Consider the following 13,577-nt stretch of genomic DNA (forward strand, 5'->3'; position numbering starts at 1 on the left):
CAACCCGTAGCAGCTGTAGCCATTGTAGACCACCTTGTGGTCAAGATCCTCGCTGATAAATTCGTTCAAACGCAGAAGTAACTTCAGCTGCTGTTTTAGTAGATAACGGTTCTGCTTCCTTGTATCTACTAGCAACGTCAACAACAGTCAACCTGTATTTGTATGCTCATTGACGTCTTCCAATTTTAACAGTATTGTGTGGCAAAAATAATATATCCGCCTGATGAACTTCATTTGGAACGCTGACATCAAAATGTGCGAACTCGATTCGTTTAGGCTGTTGTAGATAAATTTACCATATTGCTTTTAGTGCTAACCCCATGCTAACCACGCTGCTCTACCCTTCCAATGTCCTTATGGGCTATAATAAATCGATTCCATTATAATAATAAACGGTTGATTAATTACCAGCCCCTAATGCTAGTTTACCTTTCATCGCGGATCTTACTAAACAATTAGCTAATGATTCTCTGAAAGATTTATTTTTTTGTAGAATTTATTGCATGAATTAATTTCACATATGCAATATGTCTTTGTTGTAAATCTTTAGTTTTATAAGCTTCATCATGAATATTACACGCTTGATCAATTTCATTTATCGGATATTCACCAGGTCTTGGTTGATCTTGTTATATGTTTCTCCTGGGTATTTAGCCCATGGGGTTCCTGGCAATTTTCTCAGTGAAGTAGCGATATCACCACCCTTAACATCCGTCAAGGAAGAAATAAATTTGTATGTATTTGCACCACATCGTACACACTTGCCTGTAACGGCACGCTTGTTATTTTTGGCTATCGTTGTTGTCAACATACTCGTAGGAGTATGTGTTCTGCATCGAACACAATATAGAATCTTATTATAAGTATATGGATGTAATTTATTTATCAGCGACATGAAAGCAAAAACCAGTCAAACATCATACAGCGCTGCCAAATTATATCAGAGCAATTATCATCAGTCCATCTGGGTCTGGTAAAACACAATTGTTACTTAATTTGATAATGTGATGGATCAAATGGGATACGTTGTATTTAGTAGCTCCATCCGTAGATGACCACAAATAAGAGTCACGGTGGGTAAACGCGCGTCCATACTTTTCAAACAACACAAAGACAAAAATACAGTAGCAAAAATAAACTAACCCAATTAGAGAAACTCTCGGTTGTTTACAGGCTTTAGTTTGACGTTAGTTACCTTATTTGTTTCGTTTTCGTATGAAGCTTTAGTTCTTTTTAAAGGACCTTCTAGAAATTGGTGGGTTCGCCCCCACTACTGCTGCAATGGAACATAGATTTCATTATCGGATAATCAAAATATAAAAACAATCGCACCATAATGCTCAAATTCTAAAGAATAAACAATGAACTTTAAATGAAAAACAGAAAGCCTAAATCTAACACTTATATCACCACCAGGAGACATGAATAAATGCTCTAAAAATAGACTGAGATTATAATCGTGTGTACTGAACCGGAACTAATAATTGTGATCTGATTCTAGTTCAGGTTCAGTGGTCTCAGTCTATTTTTAGAGCATTTTTCCAGTCTTCTCTTTGGTGTTGATACATGAGTTAGATTTATACATTCTCGGTATGGCTTTAAAGTTGATTGTTTATTCTTTAGAATATGAGCTTATTGTGTTGTTTTATTGCACGTTGGTTTGTTTACAGTCCAGCCTCTCAAAAAATGCCGGTGAACCTATAAAAAGAACTTCACCGTGAAGTCATCTTGGAAGATATTTTACATTAACCTATGATTTGTATTGATTGTCACACAGCGGAAAGTTCATTACTGAGAAACAAATGAAGAGAAGATATTGTAAAATTATTGTGTTCTGGGTCCATATAGGCTTTTTCAAAAACTAGGCTGCTCCCCTTGAAATGGAACTCGTCTGTCCACTCAGTACGCATGAACACCATGCCACCGCAACTTCCGGGGACTATTGATACACGTAATATCTCACGTCATTGACGTAAGCAGTTGTAAAACCAAAAATACGCAAACTAAAACAATCCCAACAAGATGAGTTTCGGAGATTTACTATTTGTATTTCCGTATATCATTAGATACTATTTCTTCCTTAGATGTGAATAAGTAAGTCTGGTTTAAGATTGACTTTCTTTCATATGTTTACAAAAGATAGATTGAATAAAGTAAAAACATGGTGTCCGCTGAAATTTCATTTGATATCGAGACACCTTTCAAAATTATTGTCTCCATGCACACAACTTGGCCTTACATCAGCTGTGCACTTTTCAAAACACTGCTAGCTCCACTTGGTCATTTTCAGTCAACAATTTACTTAACACATTAATCCCTGGAGGTTATTGTCGTTTTCGCCTGAAATTCGAGTAGGAAACTCATTTTGATCGCACTTTCTGAATACGTCCGAAAACACCAATTTCCAGGTGCTCATCCAATGACATACTGCCTAGTTGTGCTAGATACGTCGTTTTTCATTGGCTATTTGTCTCGCGCATGAGCAGAAGGGTAAATGTTGGATTTATTTTTTGGCTTTTTTTTTTTTTGGTTTTGCTAAACGGAGCCAATATTTTTGTATCGAGACCACTCTTTATTCCAAATGCTCATCTGTCTGTTTGCGGTTCATACCGGTTTGCCTTAGATCTGAGACCAAAACGTCTAAAATCCGGACACAAAATCGGATTCCGACCACGGAAGAAGTTTGGGTTTAAAAAAATCGGGTCCAAAAACGAGGTTTTTCCCTCTGTATTTTGTAGTGCAACTAGGAATTCCAGATTATTTGGTATCATGGTAGAGCTACATCTGTCTACCTTTCTATAATACCACCCACTTTAGTGTATCTTGCATGGCCATGACGCTACAGAGCTCGGCAGTAGGCTACTGCCTCCTGCCACGTTAACTCGTCGCCAGGGGTTAATGTGTTAAATGATGTCCTTCAATGACTGTCGAAAGAACCACTTAACTATACTGTCAAATTTATTTCTACGTTACGAACATATTCTTATTTCACAAGTTATTCGAGCAGCGTGGGGGGGGGGGCGAAACCTACAACTTTTTATACGGTTCCAAATGTCAAAATAAACCCTCCAAATAAAAGGGTTTCAACCGGAAATAAACCATCGACTACGTTTCAAGAGGAACCTTTGGAGGGAAAAGCCTCCCAAGAGGTCCTCCTGAGTTAGTCTATAAACGGTTTCTGGTTGAAAAACTCATTAATGGCGCTTCGATTAAAAAAATGAACCAATTTGTTGTCGTCGCCCTCCCCTGCTGCTCTGAATTAAAAATTGCTATACCAAATAATGGTACACTCGGAATCCTACACAGCTAGACTAGCTAGAGATCGAGAAGAAGCACTTAAAAAATATATTCCTGTAAAAGAAGATTTTTTAAAAAAATGTGCAATCGCGGCAGGAAGCACAAGTTGAGTACGCAGTGGAAACGGAACAGTTGTTAAAACCTATTACCGCGGTTACTGGAGATGTTTTAATTGCTATCAGGGGACCTAAAAAGGAACCAGGTGAGAAACAAGAAAGTCTTATTCAGGTATTAAAAGAAACTGCTGAAAAAATGGCTGCGGTCCAGCCTCAACTTGAAGGTGCTGTTGAAAAACTAAAAAAAGGAAAAAAGGGAGTTGATTTTAAGGAGAAATTTACTAAGGAGGGTATAACAACAATAAAAAAACAAATTGCTAAAAGTCCTGATGAACTAGTCGAGTTGGGTGCATTTGCTGCTGCTAGTTATAATTCAAATAAAGATTTTTTTCAAACCCGAATATGTTAAAAAAAAGTAGGTCGTGATGAATGGATTGATTGGATGTATAAAGTAAAAAAAGATAGTGATCGATTAGACACAAAAAATTTGTCTTATCGGACATATTTATCAGGAGTGGACAGATATGATAAAATGATGCAAGAACAAAAAAAACGACAAGAGAGAGAAAAAAGACTAGAACAACAGAGAAAAAAAACCAAGAAAAACAAGAAGCGCAAGAACAAAGGAGGAAAGAAAGGAAGAGGAAAAAAAGACAGTTTCGTGCTGATATTCTGGATAGTGAGTATTTCCCACCTGAAGAAGAAGAAGACCAAGATGATCCTCCTTTATATCTATCTTCTTCGTCTCCGCAGCAAACAGAACAACAACGATTCTGGCCCGAATTACCAGAGAATCTCGCAGAGATGTTTGAAGAACGTTCTATAAGAAAAATTCAAAAACATTCAGACCCTGCTTTAGTCTGGTTTGATGTGAGATATGATGATCGTAATTCTCATTTAAAACCTGGATATTCTGAAAAAGTAACGCGTGTGCAGTGGCCCGCTGTAGTATATTTTACCGCTAAAAACTTACCTGTTGACCTAAATGATCCCAATTACTTGGAATTTATGGAAAAGGTCAAAACATTTCAACAATCTCCAAAACCACCCAGTATTGGCCGTGGTTTAGGAAGTATTCCCTGCCCTGATAGTATTTTTAATGACGTTTCGCGGTTAGAAGTTCTCATAGGAGGAAAACGAGCTGGAAACAACTCACCAGAAAAAATTAATGAAGCAGCTGATATCTGTCGGCGATTGTTTCAAGGTGGTGTCATGGATGCTGGTATTTACCGAGAACTCGTTGACGATCTCATTGATGATTACAGCGATTAAACAATAGTAAATAGCATAATGGTCATATATAACCGACATACACCTGTGCAGATCAGAGCAGTAAACTCACGATTACCAATCTACAGAGCAGCTTACGGAGACGGACTTGGTGATGTAATTCAAAGATTATTTGCAGGGTTAGCACCAAAATTGGGTCCTCTTGCGAAACAATTATCGATGAAAGCCATTAATGATGTTAGTGAAAAAGCTCCTGGTGCAATTGTTAGCGCTCCTGGTAAGGCGCTCTCGGCGATCAAAGAAAGACTGGCACGGTTAATAAGACGAAAATCAGCACCGGTGAAATTATTGAGTACCGAAATTATGCCCGCGGATGTTAGTAAGGTGATAAATCAAGCTGCAAATCAGAGACTAGCAGCGTTAGAATCTGACCCCCAAAAAAATATAACAGCGAATTTGATAGCAGGAAGTGGACTTCGTGTTCGACGAAGATAATCACCATTTGGAAATAATATAAAATGTTCAAACGCATATCCGACTCAGCATTTAATATAGATGAGCCGGTCGAGCAAGATAACTCAGTGCGTGATTATCAATTTTATTCCTATGATGCAGTTAAACCAGGTGCACGGGGGCGTATCGAACTTCAAGTTCATGATACAAGTAGATATTTCCTACCTTGTGAGGCTTTTATTGAAGTAGAAGGTAGACTTGTGAAGACGGATGGTACTAACTACGGTGCTAATGACCGAGTTGGTTTTGTCAATAACGGGATCATGGCATTATTTAATAGCGCCACTTACATGATTGATGGAAAAAATATCGAATCGATTCAAAGTGATGTTGATGTTGCTACAACAATAATTGGTCTAGCAAGATATTCTGATGATTACACAAGATCAGCTGGTCCATCAATGATGTTTGCTAAAGATATTACCATCCACGCTGACCATATTCAGTATATAAAGTTGCGAACACCACGAGATACTGCATCTGACCCACAGCCAGTTGCTGAAAGTTTTTATTCACGACAAGCAAGCACTTGAAAAATACATCAAGGAGATGTTTATGCAGTCCCCGGTCAGCACAGTTAATTTGGTTATTGATGTATTCTGTAATGAAGACTTTTTATTAACGCAGGGACAGTTAGATGAACTGCAGCAAAAACATATCTGTGTGATCACATGTGACAGAGATCAGATTTTAAATTACGCGCACTCTTGCATGACACTTAGTCAACTTAAGGAAATATTAGTTAACCCTGTGGATCAAATTGATCCAAATCCAGATGCAGATCCAGATCAAATTGATCCAGATAAAGATGATATAAGTGAAAATAACTTATCTGATTGATGTGGGTCAGATTGATATGATATTGGTAAAAAAATGTGAGTAAAATATTTTTTTTTCTGTCAGTGCAGCGAGACTGACTCTACTTTCGAGTTCATTTCCACGTACTTGACTTCATTTCCCAGTAATTTCATCCTTGATTTCGTCAAGGGGATCTAACTTACGATCTGACATAATTTTTCTCAGCTGTCTTGCACGCGTACTAATTACCTTCCTGGCTTCATATTCCTCGGATAGCGCTAATCTGATTTTTTCGATTGCACGGCAGAGAGGCACAAATTCCTCTATTTGCTGTTCTTATATTGTAGCTAGTGATTTATACAACGCTGTCTGCATTCTCTTTGTAAATTTATACTGAGCAGGCAAAATATACCGACCTTCCAATTTAGCCTCATATAGTGCTTCAAAATCAGACATGATTTTTTCAGGATTTAATTCATCAGATATATTAATTTTGTTTTCTTGTACATGTAATTTTTTAATAGCAGCAATTACTTCATTGATATTTTCGTAGTTCATATAAAAGAAAAAAAAATAAACAGTTGTCTTGATGAGCGGTTATCAATCATGGGACACACTGGCCTGTGCGTCTCCACGAAGGTCATTTCAGACTTTTTGTCCTTGGAGACTTTTGTCTTACAGATCGTTTCTTGTCGATTCTCGGCATCCTTCGTGACCGTTTCTTTTTGGCCGCATTCTTTCTGAATGTTTTGTTTTTGTGGAACCCATGTGACGTAGAGCTTTCTGCATCCAAGGCAACTGTTTATTTTGGGGGGGTGCGTATTCACAAACATACCTCCAGCGAATTCTCTAAACGAAACCGAGGCGAAATGTTAGAGTATTCAGAAGGCTGTCTGTGTTTTCATGCACATACCCCCCCCCCAATTAAATCCCGGGGTGATAAAACGTCACCCCACGATTTAACGTGGAGGATGATATGTACATGAAGGGCCCTTCCTGGGTCCCCCAACTTATACAAAAAAAAGCCATAATATCGGCACCGTCGACATATGTCCGTGACGAGATTCGATCCGAAGGCAGTGATAAGTCAGGGACGAAAGTCGGCTGAGCTAACCACTAAGCCACGGTCGCACATCTGAGGATATAAGATTTAAAAAACATCATATAGGTAACTTGACAGAGCTTGGCAGCTGAATTCTGTTCTGAGCTATATTTTAAGTTCTGAACTAGATTTTAAGTTCTGATTTTGTGAAAATAACATTTATTTGTACTGACAATTGTTGATTTTATCAAACGCGGAAGAGTCAGTGCGAAAATAGACTGCTGCTAGTGTGTATACAATAAGACGGGTTACAATTGGCAGTGAAAAACTGTGTACAGTTCTGCCCGCCGCTGGATACTGTATATTACCTTTATGTTTGTGCAATTTCCTTGACGAAACATTTACTTGGACTGACAAACGCAAGGTGAAAATAGACTGCTGCTAGTGGCTGTGTAAAACAAAATTGTATATAGTTCTACTCGCTGGATTTACAGGTAATGACCTTGACTCGTCAAAGGGATAACTGCATCATTGACTTTTACACAGTCGCTGCAGAGTTATCTCCGTTATCTGCATCTACATAACGAAATGAAAACCCAGCTATCAAATTTACATGAAAACGTTGATTTGATTATCTCATCTGCAACACGTTTGACTGATACCTGGCGAATATCAAAATACTTGCTAGCTGCATACATCGAATGAAATATTCTTTCTTCGTTTGTCTTTAGATTTATAGATACAACTGTCTTGGCGTTTTTATCAGCACAGCCAGTGTTTCCAAATTTACAATTCTCGCTCGGTGTGACGATTCTCAGATTGGATAAAGAATTATTAAGTTTATTATTATCTATGTGATCAATCACAAAACCATCTTCGATCACTCCATTAAATACCTCAAACACAAAGCGATGACAGTGATATCTTTTCTTCCCAACACTAAATCTAAGATAACCAGCATTACTAACACCACCAACTGGGTTTTTCAACCTGCAATGTCTAACTATTCCATTACGTGACGCTTCGTAATTCTTGATGATGGGGTGTCGGACAAATTCCTGGGTCATTATAACAATGTCATTTGTCTAATTTATATTTGTCTGAAAACTTAGTTATATAATCGCGCTCCCATTTCAGCGCGTCATTTTTATTTTATTTTTTTTTTTGTTATAATATCGCTTAAGTTCGCGGTATCGCTTACCCCCGCAACCCGCGCATAATTGTGTTTTGCCCCTAACCCCAATACCACACAACAGACACGGTATTGGCCCTGAACACCCCCTTCGGATACTTTGGGAATGTTCTCCGCAGAATTCTTTTTTGCATGATTTGTTACAAACGGTCACAGACCCTACTTTGGGCCACTTGCAATGGTTCATTATATCTATATTTCTTATTTAAATGTTTGCCTTAAATATAATATGGAGGAGTTTGAGAGATTATTTGCAATCAAACCCAGTGCTATCGGCACCGGGAAAGCTTCTAGATTTGATCTCGACAGACTAACCCCTGATTCGCGAAGGCGAGCCCTGACTGATCTGTTTGATATTATCAGAGATGCCAAAAAAGAATTTCGTGATGATGGAGCATCTCACGTGTGGTCTACATTCAAAATTATACCCAACATTGACAAAGTCAATGTCGACGAAGTCAAGGACGCTACAATGAACGATGCACGAGCAAAAACAATTATCGATTACCTTGATATGCATCAAGGCAACCAGAATACCATTTCAGAATAAAGTCTATTGTGCAGGCGGATGATGATACTTGGATTATCCGTGACAAACGTGACCCTATCCTTGCTGGTGGAAAAACCGCTCTGTTAAGTAAAGATTCCAAACCAGGAATGCTGACAGGGATTGACAAACCATATTACGCTCGAGCGTATCCTGTGACCGCGGTCATTTATGGAATTTATCCGATAAAAAAACCAACATTAATGATCTTGCTCCGATGGGATTTTCAAAGCTGAATTGTGTAGCCGAGCGAGTAATGGAATATTTTAAAAATGCGAAGCGTGGAAACGGTTTAACTGATCTGCGACGTGAAAAAATAAACAGATGGGCTGAATCGGTTATGGATACAGGAGCGTCAATAAACGATGTTGCCGAGTTAGAAAAAGCATTAAGATTCCCCATAACCGTAGCAACGATAACAGGGGAAGTATTATACAAATCAAAATATAATCGGAATGGAGCTCCAATAAATATCATTGATTACAACGCTCATGCTTGGAGCTCCGCAGTCACAATATTTCCACGAAATCGTGTTGTGAGATATTACTCGTCAGAGAGTTTTTGGAATGGAATATTTGATGCTATTAGCCGAATAAGCAAAAACGACCCTGTGTCAGTGTGGTTGTTTAAAAGTTCCGAAGAAGGCGAGTATGATCAATTTGTAAGACCTAACGGCGAATTATATCGTAAAGAATCTCTCCACGAAGAAATGAGAAAACTCGCACAGAAATATTCAGAAAATACTGAGCAATTATTAACTAATTGTTTTACAATCCCGTCAATTACTGCCTATGCCGCGAGAGAAAAAAATTCATGGAGACCAACACACGCTGAGTTCCTTGAAGATGTCCAGAATAGTTGTATCGAATACGGACACGGCGGTTTGTGGAACACCAAGTATAATTACAGCGAGATGATTTCCGTAGACATGACCGCGTGTTATCCCGGAAGTTTTCTTGGGATGGGCGAGTGCGCCCGATATTTTGCGGGGTTTGGTCATCCTTGTCATGAGATGGCCAGAGTATCGATTAATGGTCCATTACCCGATTTTGATCTGACAGGATTTGCTCGTGTAACGTCGTTTGAATTTACTATGAATCTTCATCCGATTTGTTATGTTTGGTTTGGCAGACATTTTTCGGAGAAACGTTGAGCGCCAGTAGTGTTATTACGATATATGCTTGACAGTAAAATACTGATATCCTTGACGGTCAGCGAAGCAATTATATCGTACCGAAAACAGACTTCGATTTGGTTACCAACACCGGAGTGTATCAGTCTCGAAAAATGCAAACAGGAATATCCGGACCTGTCTGCGGATGTCATTGTTAATATTCTTAAGATTAAACTTAGCAACAGTGAAAAAACAGCAAAAGATCTCGGTAGAAGAATAATCGGTAAATTTACTCAAGGTGGTGCATATGATCATAAACGACATCACTCACGATTGATTATGGATGATGCTGAATTAAATTTTATAATTAATGATGCCACTGCGAGAGATATACTTTGTAATCGGGACGATGCTTACTTGTCTGACAGAACAAAATTGGGCACAATTGTTAGTTACATCGAAGGAGAATCTCCTCAGTACACACATTTAAGATCTTCGATGCTCGCTTATGTTTCTATAAATTTACTATCGATGATAAATAGATTTCCTGACACTGCAGTTAGATTTGCTACGGATTCATTTTATATCGATAAAGAATATTCAGAATTACTGACTCGCTTCACAAGCAATGATGAATCATGGAGTTCGTGGAGAATAAAAAAGGAAATGTTGCATTGTTATTGTGAATCCGCTGATATTGCGGTTAAAGATAGTTATTGTAAATCAGAATTATCAGAAATGTCTAATGCACCATCTGTGTACGATCCAGTATCCAGACACAAAACCGTTTATTTGAACGGAGCGGGAGGCTCTGGTAAGACAACTCGAGTAATCGAATTATTTCGACAGAATTCAGATATAATCGTGCTAACACCAACACACAGACTTGCCAGGGAGATGAAACAACGAGGAGTTAATTCTAGTACTTATCACAGTTTTTTCAAATACAGCGGCGGTGTGTGGACTCCAGATCGAATGGGAGAGAAATATATTCCAAAAGTTATTATCTGGGATGAAGTGTGCACAGTGCCGTTAGAAACATTAAAAACATTTCCTGATTGGTTGTTATTGAAAAATACTGCAGTGGTTATGTGCGGCGATCACGGTCAGCCACCTCCGTTTGTTGGATCATCTCCACACGATTGGTTGAAGAATTTTGTTGATTATTACGAAGTAGTGACTGATGATCATAGATCTCTCGATGCAGAATTAAAGGAATTTAAGAAATTAATCAGACTGCAACCGAATAAAATTCAGTGCGAAATTATGCGCAAGGTGATTTCAGAAACCTCCTTGAGCGACTTTTGGAAAACGTGGAAACCAAACGATTTGATAGTGGCAAGTAGAAAGATAGTCAGAGACACACTTCAACGGCAGTTATTTCAATTACACAAGAAAAAAATTTCCAACACTGCCAGTGCCATTGTGTTATAGACCAGCTGATACACGGTTACAGAATATCGACGTTGATATACCAGGACTGACCGAGAAACAAAATTTAGTATTAAATGATGTTGTTACAGTTGATGTCAATGTTGTTGAAGATGCACTGCGCGCTGATAAATCCCCGTGGACGCTAGGATACGCAATGACGATACATTCATCTCAAGGACTAACTATCTCTGATACAGTTGTTTGGATTATTGATGATCGAATCGAGTGGTCAAACTTAGTTTACTTGGCTGTGTCCAGAGTCAGAAGAATATCTCAACTGCGAAGGATTATCTTGGATGAGTTAATGGCCGATGAAATTAATAATGAAAACAACAGTGATATAATCAGAAAAAAATTAGCCGGTTACAAACAAAGTGACAAAAAAAAATAATCGAGAATTTGACCTTAATGTTGAATTTATCATGACACTGAAGCAACAGCAGAATAATCACTGTGCGGGTTGTAATTGTATAATGTTATGGCAGTATTCGGATAAACATTCAAGACAATTCACCGTAGATAGAAAAGATAATCGTCTTGGTCATACACGCGAAAATGTGATGCTGACCTGTCTTGAGTGTAATCGAAGTCGTGGTGCTAGTTAAGTGATTTGGGCGGTAATTGTGTATCCTCGGGAATTGTTTGTAATTGTTCACGTTTAAACCCACGTTGAGGAGCAGTTGAATCCAGCCTGTAGATTGCTGGTCTACCAGTAGATCTAGTTATGTTAGATATCTTGTGTGTGGTGATGCTCCAGATGGGATCAGTCGCTCTTTTTTTACCACCTTCAAGTTCACCTGGTTCATATAAATATCTTACAGTGACATCACCCAGTATTGGTTGTGCTGAAGAACCAAGTCGTTGTGGTATATTTTTTTTTGGTAATTGCATTAATAGGTTTCATATTGGTTGTTCGAGTAATTTCATTATTTAATGCAGCTATCACGCTTGGTAATATTGCGACCCATTCGTGTGATCTTTTATCTTGAATGAATTTCTTCGCGTATTGATATCCAAATAACCGCTCAGCAAGTGTTTGATTAAATCGTTCAACAGTTGCCTGATCACGATGAATTGCAGTATGCCCTCGTCTGATGGTAACGTTATGTTGTTTCATCAGTGATGATACTGCACCCTGAAATTCTCTGCCAGGATCAACTTGTAACAACTGTGGCCATCGTAGACCACCTCGTTGATAAATTTGTTCAAAAGCATTGGCTACTTCAGATGCTGTTTTAGTCGTTAACGGTTCCGCATCTTTGTATCTACTTGCAACATCAACTACAGTTAACGCGTATTTGTATGTGTTTTGACGTCTTCGGATTTTAATGGTATCATGTGACAGAAATAATATATCAGCTTGGTGAACTTCATTTGGCACACTAACATTGAAATGCGCAAAGTGAATTTGTTTAGGCGGTGGTTGGTAAATTTGCCATATTGCCTGTTCGGATAACCAATTTTTAGCAGTAACTCGCGTAACTTTTGCTGCTTCAGCGAGTTTACTAATTGCTGCGCTACCCCTCCAATATCCTTTTGGGGAATAATAAATCGGCTCCATTATAATTAATTACCAGCACCTAGCGCTAATTTACCTTTCATCGCGGATTTTATTAACCAGCTAGATAATTTTTCCTTGAGAGATTTATCAGTGATGGAATTTAGCGCGTGAATTAATTTCACATCCGCTAGATGCCTATCTTGTAGATTTTTTACTTTTATAAGCTACATCATGAGCATGACACGCTTTATCAATAGCGTTTATCGGATACTCACCTGGTTTTGGTTGATCCTGGTGATCAAGTCTGATATCAAGTCGGGTTCCAGGGCCGCAGTAACTATATCCTGGGAGGTGTTTTTCTCCTGGATATTTAGCCCACGGAGTCCCGGGTAGTTTTGTTAATTTTGCTGCAATATCACCCCCGTGTTGCTTTTTTTTACTCGATTTTGATTTTGGTTTTGACTTTGGTTTTGATTTTGACTTTGACTTTGGTTTTGACTTTGGTTTGGGTTTTTCACCTGACTTGCCAGTGGAAATAAATTTAAATTTCTTTGTACCGCATCGCTCACACGTACCCGTAACCGCAGATCAATTATTTTTTGTTGTAATGGTTGTTAGATCACTTGTCGGTGTGCGCACCCTACATTTCACACAATATAAATCCATATTCTTTTTATATATTTTCTAATGGAAATCACTGACTTTTCTGCTACAAAACGACGAGAACCAGTTAAACATCACGCAGCACTACCAAATTCTGTTCGTATGATTATTATAGGTCCATCTGGATCGGGTAAGACGCAGTTGTTACTTAATTTAATAATGAAATGGATGAAATGGGATAAGTTGTATT

At 38.4% G+C, this 13,577-nt stretch overlaps 1 protein-coding gene across 1 annotated transcript in view; it reads left to right on the top strand.

The window, feature by feature from the left end:
* Positions 1-13,577, top strand: part of LOC149796718 (inverted formin-2-like) — a 207,495-nt gene that overhangs the window by 23,174 nt on the left and 170,744 nt on the right. The gene's annotated exons all lie outside the window — the stretch shown is intronic.

Source organism: Sinohyriopsis cumingii, chromosome 6 (genome assembly GCF_028554795.1).
Source record: "Sinohyriopsis cumingii isolate HCF-2022 chromosome 6, ASM2855479v2, whole genome shotgun sequence".
Lineage (NCBI taxonomy): Eukaryota > Metazoa > Mollusca > Bivalvia > Unionida > Unionidae > Sinohyriopsis > Sinohyriopsis cumingii.